The sequence below is a fragment of the Mobula birostris genome, chromosome 5, assembly GCF_030028105.1.
Source record: "Mobula birostris isolate sMobBir1 chromosome 5, sMobBir1.hap1, whole genome shotgun sequence".
Lineage (NCBI taxonomy): Eukaryota > Metazoa > Chordata > Chondrichthyes > Myliobatiformes > Myliobatidae > Mobula > Mobula birostris.
Window position 1 is genome coordinate 91633424 of NC_092374.1, and position 12530 is coordinate 91645953.

At 47.3% G+C, this 12530-nt stretch overlaps 1 pseudogene; it reads left to right on the forward strand.

The window, feature by feature from the left end:
- The window catches only part of LOC140198379 (galactose-3-O-sulfotransferase 2-like), a 42173-nt pseudogene that overhangs the window by 12596 nt on the left and 17047 nt on the right, over positions 1 to 12530 (forward strand).

The following is a 12530-nucleotide window of genomic DNA, read 5'->3' on the forward strand; positions in this document are numbered from 1 at the left end:
TGCAAAAGGATTTCCTTGCTCTTGTACTCAATTCCCTTTGTAATAAAGGCCAACATTCCATTAGCCTTCTTCACTGCCTGCTGCACTTGCTCATTCACCTTCAGAGACTGATGAACAAGTACTCCTAGATCTCTTTGTATTTCTCCCTTACCTAACTCCACACCGTTCAGATAATAATCTGCCTTCCTGTTCTTGCTCCCAAAGTGAATAACCTCACACTTATTCACATTAAACTAACCATTGAATCTAAAGAACATTGGAAAATGATCACCAATGCATCCGCAATTTCCAGAGCCACCTCCTTTAGTACCCTAGGATGCAGACCATCTGGACCTGAGAATTTGTTAGCCTTCAGTCCCATCAGTCTACTCATCACCATTTCCTTCCTAATGTCAATCTGCTTCAGTTCCTCTGTTACCCTATGTCCTTGGCCCATCCATACATCTGGGAGATTGCTTGTGTCTTCCCTAGTGAAGACAGATCCAAAGTACTTATTAAATTCATCTGCCATTTCTCTGTTTCCCATAACAATTTCTCCCAATTCATTCTTCAAGGGCCCAACATTGTTCTTAACTATCTTCCTTCTCTTCACATACCTAAAAACACTTTTGCTATCCTCCTTTATATTCCTAGCTAGCTTGCGTTCATACCTCATTTTTTTCTCCCCGTATTGCCTTCTTAGTTAAGTTCTGTTGCTCCTTAAAAATTTCCCAATCATCCGTCTTCCCACTCACCTTAGCTCTGTTATACTTCTTTTTTAATGCTATGCTATCTCTGACTTCCTTTGTCAACCACTGTGGCCACTTTCCCCCCTTTGAATACTTCCTTCTCCAGGGATGAACTGATTTTGCACCTTGTGCGTTATTCCCAAGAATACCTGCCATTGCTGTTCCACTGTCTTTTCTGCTAGGATATCCGACCAGTCAACTTTGGCCAGCTCCTCCCTCATGGCTCCATAGTCTCCTTTGTTCAACTGCAATACTGACACTTCTGATCTGCCCTTATCCCTCTCAACTTGCAGATAAAAACTTATCATATTATGGTCACTACCTCCTAATGGCTCCTTTACTTCAAGATCACTTATCAAATCTTGTTCATTGCACAACACTAAATCCAGAATAGCCTTATCCCTGGTTGGCTCTCTTACAAGCTGCTCCAAAAATGCATCCCGTAGGCACTCTACAAACTCCCTATCCTGGGGTCCAGTACCAACCTGATTTTCCCATTTCACCTGCATGTTGAAATCCCCCATAACTACTGCGACATTTCCTTTGCCACATGCCATTGTTAACTCCCTATGCAACTTGCACCCAATATCCATGCTACTGTTTGGGGGCCTGTAAATAACACCTATTAGGGTCTTTTTGCCCTTACTGTTCCTCAGTTCTATCCACACTGACTCTACTTCTCCTGATTCTATGTCCCCCCTTGCAAGGGACTGAATCTCATTCCTCACCAACAGGGCCACCCCACCCCCTCTGCCCACCTTTCTGTCCCTTCGATAGCACGTATACCCTTGTACATTCAATTCCCAGGTCTGATCCCCCTGCAGCCATGTCTCCGTTATCCCAACAACATCATAGTTACCCATTTGCACCTGAGCTTCAAGCTCATCCGCCTTATTTCTGACACTTCGTGCATTCAGATATAGAATTTTTAACCCATTTCTCCTCTCTCTGTTTAAATCGCTACCCATTGTGCATAACCCAGCTCCCCGAACTCTTACCGGGCTATACGCCCCTTGAATTTTGTTGTCCTTCTTAAATTTATTTACTCTTTCTGCACATTTAACTCCATGCTCCATCAGACCATCTCTCTGCACATGTATCCTCCTTATCACTCGTTCCACCTCACCTTTCTCTACTTCACACTTAATATTCCGGAACCGTGTAGTCCCCACCTGTCCTTTATACTTCATCTCGCTATCCTCTCTCACATTCTGGATCCCTGCCCCCTGCAAATTTAGTTTAAACCCCCCCAAGCAGCACTAGCAAACTTTCCTGCAAGAAAGTTAGTACCCCTCCAGTTCAGGTGTAAATGGTCCCGTCGGAACAGATCCCACCTTCCCTGGAACAAAGCCCAATTATCTAAAAACCTGAAGCCCTCCCTCCTGCACCATCCTCTCAGCCACGTATTGATCTGTATAATCCTTCTGTTCCTTGCCTCACTCGCACGTGGCACAGGTAGCAATCCTGAGATTCCTGGAGGTCCTGCCCTTCAGCTTCGCACCTAACTCCCTGAACTCACTACACAGGACCCCCTCACTCTTCCTACCCACGTCGTTGGTCCCTACATGGACCACAACATCTGGATTCTTACCCTCCCTCTCAAGAATAACCTGCACCCGATCTGAGATGTCCCGGACCCCGGCACCAGGGAGGCAACATACCATCCAAGACTCCCGATCTCCCCCACAAAATCTCCTATCTGCCCCCCTGACTATAGAATCCCCTACCACTACCGCTGTCCTCTCTTCCCTCCTCCCCTTCTGAGTCGAGGGTCCAACCTCAGTGCCTGAGACAGGACTACTGCAACTTGTTCCTGGTAGGTCGTCCCTACCAACAGTATCCAAAACGGTATACTTATTGTTGATGGGAATGGCCACAGGGGTGCTCTGCTCTCTCTGCCTGCTCCCCCTCCATCTCCTGACAGTCACCCAGTTGCCTACCTCCCGTCTTTTCAGTGTGACTACCTCCCGATAACTCTTATCTACATCTGTCTCTGCCGCCCGAATGATCCATAGTTCATCCAGCTCCAGCTCCAACTCGGTGCATAAAAGCACGCAAACCTGGTCAAGAGGTTCAGTTGTTGTTCAGACCAAACATCAGAATGGGGAAGAAATGTGATCTAAGTGACTTTGACTGTGGAATGATTGTTGGTGCCAGACAGGAAGGTCTGAGTATCTCAGAAACTGCTGATCTTCTGGGATTTTCATGCACAACGAGGTTTAGAGTTTGCAGGGTATGGTGCAAAAAAAAAACAAAAAAAATCTAGTGAGTGACAGTTCTGAGGGTGAAAATCCTTTGTTAGTGAGAGAGGTCAGAGGGGAATGGCCAGACTGGTTCAAGCTGACAGGAAGGTGACAGTAACTCAAATAACCACGCGTTACAACAGTGGTGTGCAGGAGAACACAACACATTGAACCTTGAAGTGGATGAGCTATAGCAGCAGAAGACCATGAACATACACTCCGTGGCCACCTTATTTGGTACAAACAGTGTTACAACCAGTCAGAATACTTTCAACAGTGTACCTGAAGAAGTTTATTTGATATCCGGGAACAAGCTGAGTCTCCTTAATCTACGAAAGACGCTGAAGTACCTTTACTGTAATTGCATTTATATGCTGGGCCCAGGACAGGACAGGAGGTAAAATGGATTACAATTTTTACGTTCTACTTGGATCTAATTGGGTTCTTCTTTTAAAATGTGTATAATTGATGTTTAATTTATGTTTTTCTTGTGGCTACTGCCCATGGTGCTGCTGCAAGTAGGTTTTTTTAATTGCACCTCTGTATATATGGATTTGTGCAGATGATAATCTAAACAACTTTGACAATGGTAGCTGTCCTGAGAGGTGTGTGTGTGTGTGGGTGGGGGAAGGAATGTGTGGGAGTCTGTCCCCCAACTTCTTCAATTGCTACTTTCTCCAAAGTTTGTGAAGTAAGGCTAAGTAAGGCCCACCATTCAAACTTGCGTTGAAATTATTTAACTCATCAGCAATGAGTTCAGATGTTTGTCATGCAGCAGTTAGTTGGGCGGTGGGCGTGTTGTGCTGGGGAGGAGACTGGGGAGAGGGAGGGGGAGCAAGAAAAACAGAGCGGGGAGTGCAGGGGACTAGGAACGGGGAGGATGGGAGAGGAGAGTAGGGGAGGGGTTGGGGAGAGAGGGGAAATACAAGAGGGGAGAGGGAAGGGGCAATTGGTGGGAGTGAGGAAAGGGAGAGAGATTGAGGGGAGAGGTCAGAAAATGATGGGAGAGGGAAAGGGGGAGAGGAGCGAGGAGGGAAGGGAGGATGAGAGTGCAAACAAAGTACCAGAGGGAGGGAAAGTGGAAAGGGGAAGGAAGTGGACAGCAAGGGGAAGAGTGGACAGAAAGGAAAAGAAGTGCGAGGGGTCGAAAGAGAGAAAGAGAGCAGAGGGAAGGGAGGGAAGACAGAAAAGCGGAGAGGAGAGGTTGAAGTGGGAGGAGTGGTGGTGAGAGGGGAGGAGAAGGAAGTGAGGAGAGAGGCGTCGAGGAATTAGTGCAGACGCCGCGGGGTGTACAAGCGGAGCGCATTTTTTCTTTCTCTCTATCTCTATCTCTCTCTCGCTCTCTTCTCTCTCTCAGAATAAATTTCTAACCCAAGAGTTTCTCTCGTACCTCTTCTGCCGCTACCCGGGTGCTGGACGTGAGGGGACCTGCCCGTGGGTAAGAGGGCGAAGTACCGGTGCCTCGGTGAGGAGCGGCGGCAGTGAAGACTCGGACCAGTGGCAGGAATGAGGTAGGCGCGGAAATCTCGGGCGACTTGTTTTCATTCTTTCCCCAATGTGTCCACAGCCCCTCGGAAGCAGCTGATAGCCCCGCTCCTTCGCCCGGCCCCTCCGAGCATGCGGAGTCAAAAATCCTCCTGCAGAAACTGCGGGGGGTAGGGGTTAGGCGACTAAATTGTTTCTGATGTTTATAGAACAGAGGTGAGGAGCATGCACTCGGCCCGGAGACAGAAGGCCGATAGAAAAGATCAGAGGCAGAGATTGAACTGAGTAATAAAGAAGAGAGGGTGCAAAGAGAGCGGATTTGCAAGTAACACACAGACTCGCAGTTGCGCTTTCTCCCAGACTCTCTTCTCACACACGCACACAACGCCGGAGAACTCGGCAGAACCGGCAACATCTTGAGGAAAATAAACTGTCTGGGCCACCTCAATGCCCGTCCCACCTTTTTACATTGGCTTGGGTACCCCAAAGATTACAACTCTTCAAGAACCCGCCGAGTTGCTATTGCAAGCGGTCACCCTTCCAACACTACGTCCCGTCCCGTTTCGGAAGGACCGAGCAACACCGGAGAGGGTGTAGGAGAGATTCGCTAGGATGAGTGGCCCTATAGTATGATAAGATGGACCTCTCTAACTTCCTCGTTATGCTGGAATCCGTTGACTCACCTGGAAGGATCCGGCACATTATTCTCCGCAACTTCCACCACCTTCAACAGGACCCCACCACTAAGCACATCTTTCCCTCTCCACCCCTCTCCGCTTTCCGCAGGGATCGTTCCCTCCGCGACTACCTGATCCACACGTCCTTCCCCACGGATCTGCCACCTGGCACTTATCCCTGTAAGCGTAAGTGCTACACCTGTCCCTACACCTCCTCTCTTGCCACCATTCAGGGCCCCAAACGGCCCTTCCAGGTGAGGCAACACTTCACTTGTGAGTCTGTTGGGGTCATCTATTGCATCCGGTGCTCCCGGTGCGGCCTCCTCTACATCGGTGAAACCCGACGCAGATTGGGGTACCACTTCGTCGAGCACCTCCACTCCGTCCGCCGCAACAGACAGGATCTCCCGGTAGCCACCCACTTCAACTCTGCTTCCCACTTCCATTCAGATATGTCCATACATGGCCTCCTCTACTGCCATGATGAGGCTAAACTCAGGTTGGAGGAGCAACTACCGTCTGGGTAGTCTCCAGCCCCTTGACATGAACATTGAATTCTCCAACTTCCGGTAATTCCCTCCCCCTCCCTTCCCCTATCTCTATGTCACTCTGCCCCCTCCCCTAGCTGCCTATCACCTCCCTCATGGTTCCACCTCCTTCTACTACCCATTGTGTTTTCCCCTATTCCTTCTTCACCTTTCCTGCCTATCCCCTCCCTGCTTCCCCTCCCTCACCCCTTTATCTTCCCCCTTACTGGTTTTTCACCTGGAACCTACCAGCCTTCTCCCTCCCACCCTCCCCCCACCTTCTTTATAGGGCCCCTGCCCCCTCCCTCTTCAGCCCTGACGAAGGGTTCCAGCCCGAAACGTTGACTCATCATTTCCACGGATGCTGCCTGACCTGCTGAGTTCCTCCAGCGTGTTGTGAGTGTTACAATTTATTCTGACCAGTGCTGATGATGGGTCCCGGCTCGAATCCGCTCCACGGATACTTCCTGAACTGCTGAGTTCATCCAACATTGTGTGTGTGTGTGTGTGTGTGTGTGTGTGTGTGTGTGTGTGTGTTGCTCAAGATTTCCAGCACCTGCAGAATCGCTTCTGTTTCGTAAACACGGGGAAGTGTGCAGATGCTGGAAATTCAGAGCAACTCACACAAAGTGTGGGAGGAACTCAGCAGGTCAGGCAGCATCTGTGGAAACGTTTTGGGCCGAAACCCTTCTTCTGGAGTGGAAAGAAAGGAGGAAGATGCTAGAGTGAAAAGGTGGGAGAGGTGAAGGAGCTGATAGGCAAAGTCAGGAGGCTCAGAAGGATGAAGGGCTGGAGAGGAAGGAATCTGATAGGAGAGGAGAGTGCAGGGAACCAAGGGGGGAGTGATAGGCAGATGAGCAGATGAGAAGAGGTAACAGGCCAGAGTGGGGAATAGAAAGGGGGAGGGGATAAACTGGGAGAGCAATATACATGCCATCAGGTTGGAGGCTACCCAGACGGAATGCAAGTTGTCGCTCCTCAACCCCGACGGTGGCCTCATCTTGCCACAAGAGGAAGCCGTGGACTAACATGTCGGAACAAGAACGGGAATCAGAATTAAATGTTTGGCCACCAGGAAGCTCAGCTTTTGGCAGGTGGAGCAGAGGTAGTCAATGAAGTGGTCCCCCAATTTATGTCGGGTCTCACTAATGTAGAGGAGGCCGCATCGGGAGCGCCAGACACAATAGACCATCCCCGCAGAACTGCAGTTCAAGTGTTGCCTCATCTGGAAGGAATTTTTGGGGTCCTGAATGAGGTGAGGGAGGAGGTGAATGGCCAGGTGTAGCACTTTGGCCACTTGTATTCCAGGAGGGAGATCAGTGGGGAGCAATGATTGGACAAGGGAATCACAGTGGGAGTGATACCTGTGGAAAGCGCAGAGAGAGGGGGAGGTAAAGATATGTTTGGTGGTAAGTTCCCTTTGGAGATAGCGGAAGTTGCGGGGTTGATGCGCTGGATGCAGAGGCACATGGGGTGGTAGGTAAGTACAAGAGGAACCCTGTCACTGTTAAGACAGTGGGAAGATGGGGTAAGAGCCAATGTTTGGGAAATTAAGGAGATGTGAATGAGGTTAGCCCCTCCAGTCTGGAGAAAGTGAGAGGAGACAAAGGAAAAATTGTTGAGAGTGAGGACCATGGAGGAGGGTGGTAGAGAAAGGGAATTGGTTAGTTCTTTTCTTGAGAAAGAAGCAAAGAGCCTAAAGGCTTCTTGATGGGGGATAGAAGTGTTTAGGGACTGGACATCCATGGTAATAATGTGTTTCCAGTTTATTGTTTTATCTGGTATTAACTCAATACACTATTGTAATGAAATGAGCTCTGTGAGTATCAAACAAGACTAGTTTCTCACTGGACCTCAGGACGTGTAACAATAATAAACCAACTGATAATAGTATCACAATTATCAGTGGGAAAGCTATGTTTATTTGGCCAAGAGCAGAGCAGGTGGAGGCAGGTGCACAGCATTTGAGACACTGTTATTACACATGGAAACAGAGATTGGAGGACTGCTTCGTTGAGCACCTTCACTCCATCCACAACATACAGGATTTGACGGTGGCCACTCATTTTAGTTCTCCTTCCTACTCCCATTCTGACATCAGTCCATGGCCTTCTCCACTGTCATGATGAATCCACTCTCAGAATAGAGAAGTAACACCTCATATTCCACCTTCTCTTCTCCCCATCTGCTCATCCACTCCATCTGGTTCCTCTGCTCCTTCCCTTTCTCCCATGGTCCACTCTTCTATCAGATTTCTTCTTCTTCGACACTTTACCTTTTCCATCTATCACACATCCAGCTTCTCACTTCATCACCCTTTCCCTGGCCATCCACCTTCCATCTCACCTGGCTTCGCCTATCACCTTGCCAGCTCGTATTTCTTTCTTCACCCTTCCCACCTTCTTATTCTGACCTGCCCAATTCCTTTCCACCCTTGATGAAGGGTCTCAGCCCAAAGCGTTGACTGTTATTCCCCTTCATAGATGCTGCTTGACCTGCTGAGTTCCCCCAGCATTTTATTTGTGTTACTTAGTGATCCATACTGACAGAGACACCCACCTGATCTAGTCTCATCTGTACCATATTCGTCTAAACCTTTTCTATTCATGTACCTGTCCAAGAGCCTTTTAAATGCTGTTAGTGCACCTGCCTCAACCACGTCCTCTCGTTCCATATACTCACCACCCTCTGGGTGAAGAGGTTGCTACTCAGGTTCATATTAAATCCCTCCCTTCTCACCCGAAACCTGGGCCCACTAGTTCTTGATTTCCCAGCCTTGCGAAAAAGACTGTGTGCCTTCACTTGTAGCCCCACTGGCCACCCTCAGGGTCGCTCAGCTCGCTGTTGTCTAGGGAAACAGCCCTCGGCCCCAGCAAACTGGGTAATTAGTTTGTGTGGATGCTGTGTGATGTACCCCACCCCGCCCAAATAACAGACAATACACCAGATACGATTAAATGATTTACAGTTTATAGATATTACTGGAACTTTATAATTAAGAGAGAATAAAATATAAAAGGAAAATCAAAGGCGCCTCACTTATCAAAGTTCAATCTCTTCGTGCACAAACAGTTGGAGCTCAGGACCCTTCTTCTTCACTCTGCGAACCCTCGGACCACCTCGACCGGCCGCCTGGGACCAACTACGGTGGTCGACCAGACGCTCCACACAAGTCCGTCTCCGTCTCCTCTCCTCGCCGAACGCCCCGCTCGGGGTCCAACCCCGTTAGCAGACTCACAGCACCTGGTCCATCCTCTGTCTCTCTCTCTCCCGCTTTCTGCCCCAAAACCCCACGCCTGCAATATCTTTAGTGCAAGAACTTTCTCAGCGTTTAACATAACAAAGAAGCATTCCCAAGTATAACATAACAAAGAAGCCAGTTTAATTAGCCTACGCAGTACATAAAAGACGAAACCCCCTTGCACACCTTATGCATCTCCATAAGGTCACCCCTCATTCAAAGTTCAAAGTAAGTTGAATATCAAAGTACTGCACATACTGTATACGTCACCATATACAACCCTGAGATTCATTTTTACATGGGCATACTCAATAAATCTGTAATAACCATAATAGAGTCAATGAAAGACTGCACCAACTTGAGTGTTCAACAAGTGATCAAAAGACAACAATCTGTGCAAATACAAAAATAAAGAATTAATAATAAATAAATAAACAATAAATATCAAGAACATGAATTGATGAGTCCTTGAAAGTGAGGCCATAGGTTGTGGGAGTATTTCAATGATGGAACAAGTAAAGTTGAGTGAAGTTGGTTCAAGAGCCTGATGGTTGAGAGGTAATAATTGTTCCTGAACTTGGTGGTATGGATCCTGAGACTCTTGTACCTTCTTCCTGATGGCAGCAGTGAGAAGAGAGCATGGCCTGGGTGATGGGGGTCTCTGATGATGGATGCTGCTTTCCTGCAATGCTTCGTGTAGCTGTGCTCAGTGGTGGGAAGGGCTTGACCCTAACATTATTTAAACCAGCTGGCAAGCTGCTCAGGAGCTACTCTATTGCAGACGTCCCACCTCTCCCAGAAGTTCCAGGAGTCTCCCGCAAATTGATGGTGCTACCTCCGTGAAATGAGTTTTTGCTGGGTGGGATGTCTGCCACTTTATGTCAACTTGTACATGTAGAGAATACTTCATTATCTGTTAATATTATTTTATGTATGTATATGATACATGTACTGTATTTTGCAGCTTGGTCCCAGAGGAAAGTTGTTTCGTTTAGCTATATACATGTGTATGGTTGAATGATGATGAAGCTTAACTTGAACTTGAAGCACGTTCTCTTGGTAGAGTGAGATAGGATCAGGAGGGCAAGATCTATCATAAAGCCTGCAAATAATTTTTTCAATGCTCCTGTGCATACATGTGCTTGTGCAGATGACAAGAAACTCAACTTTGACCATTAATGTAACAAGGAAGCAGACTGCCTCCTCTGATTTTACCATGGAGAAGGACGTGAAGACTTCAGATGTTGAGATAGTGCGAGGTGTTACATTGTGGGAAGACCAACAAGGGTAGAGCTTTCACGGCTGGGCCATGGCGAGTGTTGTAAAACAGAGGGTTATAGATTACAGAGAGAATAGGTTACAGAGTAAAATATTCAAGGAATGAAATTGCTTTGTGGGCTAGCATAGTCACAATGGGCTGAAGGTCACATGCATTAAATCTGGTCCAGTGAAAAACTTTGTTTTGTATGGTATCCATACTATTTATTTCATCACATCAATAAATTGAGGGAAAACAAGGGAAAACAATATCGGAATTGTTAAAAGGATTACTCCTTAGTAATACTGATCAAAGAGGCAGAGAGAATCTGCAATTGCCGACAAGTACCTTTATCGTCATAGTCATAGTCATAGTCATACTTTATTGATCCTTGGGGAATTGGTTTTCATTACAGTTGCACCATAAATAATTAAATAGTAATATGTAAATTATGCCAGGAAATAAGTCCAGGACCAGCCTATTGGCTCAGGGTGTCTGACACTCCAAAGCAGGAGGTTTTTTTGATGGCCACAGGCAGGAATGACTTCCTATGATGCTCTGTGTTGCATCTCGGTGGAATGAGTCTCTGGCTGAATGTGCTCCTGTGCCCAACCAGTACATTATGTAGTGGATGGGAGACATTGTCCAAGATGGCATGCAACTTGGACAGCATCCTCTTTTCAGACACCACCGTCAGAGAGTCCATTTCCATCCCCACAACATCACTGGCCTTACGAATGAGTTTACTGATTCTGTTGGTGTCTGCTACCCTCAGCCTGCTGCCCCAGCACGCAACAACAAACGTGACTGCACTGGCCACAACAGACTCGTAGCATATCCTCAGCATCGTCCGACAGATGTTCTCAATGGAAGAGCACGTGAACTTACACAACTGAATACCTATGTGCTAACCTACTAAGTTTTCTTGACCCTCCATGAACACTCAAAGAATAGAAAAAGAAATATGTGGAAATCAGTCTATGTTGCCCATGTATTCCTTGTGGTTCTGCTCTGATCTCCACATGTCTGTGGGGTACTCCACATCCACAACGGTGGGTCTCTGGAGAGAGCTATCGCTGCTAATGCATTCGAAACCTCTGCTTTTACATTCATCCTTTACCAGTCCAAATGTTATCTTTCAGTGTTATTGGCTATGGGTCAGCTGTCTGACCTATAACCCTTCTTATTGGCTGTCATCCAATACCAGCATCCAGTTACTACCCCTTTTCTGCATGTGACAGTTGGTAATTTATGGTTCTTTGTTCTAAATCAGTAAGAAGACTAGTGACCAGCTCGAATCACTTAGGGTAAACACAGATCCCACCATTCACATACATGCATGTTATATCTAACCAAAGAATAGCTCACAAATAATTTGTTATTTAGAAATTATCTCTACTCCAACAGATTACCTGGAGCATTAGCAACTCTAGTTCACAAAATGGAGGATGCACAGCAGCTTCACAAAATGGCAGCCTCATGGCAAGAACAAAGACAATTGGTGTGTCGAGTTCCTCTGTCCTCGATTCATTCAAATTCACTGATTAGTAGACTGCAATTCTTTCTGGCCAACAGAATGCAGAATAAAGTGTAACAGAGAAGGTGCAGTGCAGGCAGACAATAAGGTGCAAGCCCATAATGAGATAGATTGTGAGCTCGACTCCATGTTATCATACCAGGGGACTATTCAATAGTGTCAAGAAGCTGTTCTTGAGCCTGGCGGGATGTGCTTTCAGACTTTTGTGTCTTCTGCCTGATGGAAGTAGAGAAGAGAATGTCCAGGGTGGGTGGGGTCTCTGGTGATGCTGACTGCTTTACCAAGACAGCAGAAAGTGTACACAAAGTCCATGGAGGGGAGTCTGGTTTCCATGATGTGCTGAGCTGTGTCCATAACTCCCTGCAATATCTGGCAGTCAAGAGCAGAGCTGTTGCTAAACCAAGCCATGCTGCATCTGGATAGGATGCTTTCTGTGGTGCATTGTTAAAGATTGATGAGGATCATAGGGGCATGCCAAATTTCTTCAGCCTCCAGAAGTAGATAAACACTCTCTCATTAGCTGTTAACTAGCCTCTGAAACGGCTAGAGCGAAAGACAAATTGCAGAACTCTGCGGGTCAGACAGCATCTGTAGAGGGAAATGGACAGCCAATGTTTCAGGTCAAGATCCTTCACCTGAGAATTTTCAACCCAGAACATCAGACAGACGGAGTTCCTCCAGCTCTTTGTCCATTGTTCCACATTCAGCATTTGCCACCGTATGTGTCTCTCCAAAATGACCGGGTGTGCCAGCAAGTCCCTGGGATGGTGAGGGAGGAGAAATAATTCCCGGACCACTCCAGCCTTGCACACAGCCTTCAAAACAACAGGGCTT